Below are 987 nucleotides of genomic sequence, written 5' to 3'. Positions count from 1 at the left end.
GAGGAGATGTACACATTTGCAGAGTGTCGACAGATGACAACATTGCCGATCTGTTGACGAAGCCTCTCCCTTCGTCGAATCATGAGGGTCATGTTAGGGATATGGGCATTAGATTTTTAACAGTTCATGATTAGAGCAAGTGGGAGATTGTTGGTTTAGTACTCTATGATGTACTGTTTATGAGTTTTATTTAGATACATTTGATGTATTGATACTTTCTACGGTTTTATGAAAGTATTTGATTCATTACATGTTCTTGCATACTAGATGTGTTATGAAATCCATGTATCATTATGAATGATACTGAAATCCCTAGTCTTGTGTTATTATGGGAATGATGACATAATAAGACTAGCATGATGTGTGATTGATGATCATATAGATGATCATAGGTATTGGATACGATCACAATCATAGGTATTCGTTGGAGAACGGAATACTGGATTGACCCGCATGAGATTGTCACATGGACTAGCGTCATGACTTGAATCTCATATGGCGGTTCCATGATTGGATCCTAAGACCTGAGATATCTATGGAATCCAACATGAGGAGTTGCGTGTTTTGAATACGTCAAACGTCCTGCGTAACAGGAGGACTATAAAGGCGTGTATCAGGTACGAAACGAATCATGTACTGGATTGTAGATAGTCAAGATGGGATTTGTATCTCTCGTAAAAGAGAGAGATATCGCTGGGCCCCTCGTGTCAGCGAGACTGTAGAAATGTGTGGCCGCACTATAGGCGAACGTCGTCTATTTTAGACAGTCGAACTCAGTGAACGAGAAAGCAGTCGAATAAGATAACGTGGCTTGTTGATAACATATATTCGACATATGATATCGCGATACAAAAGGATCATCAACCGGAATAATCTCTGGCGTTCGTAAAGATCACGAACAAACTCTATTCGAGATAGCTAGTCATAGTGTCTTGCTAGAGACCGCCTATGACTTGTATATCCGGAATAGAGATTTCGGGTTATACT

The sequence above is a fragment of the Tarenaya hassleriana genome, unplaced genomic scaffold, assembly GCF_000463585.1.
Source record: "Tarenaya hassleriana unplaced genomic scaffold, ASM46358v1 Cleome72, whole genome shotgun sequence".
Lineage (NCBI taxonomy): Eukaryota > Viridiplantae > Streptophyta > Magnoliopsida > Brassicales > Cleomaceae > Tarenaya > Tarenaya hassleriana.
This window is presented reverse-complemented; position numbering follows the sequence as displayed.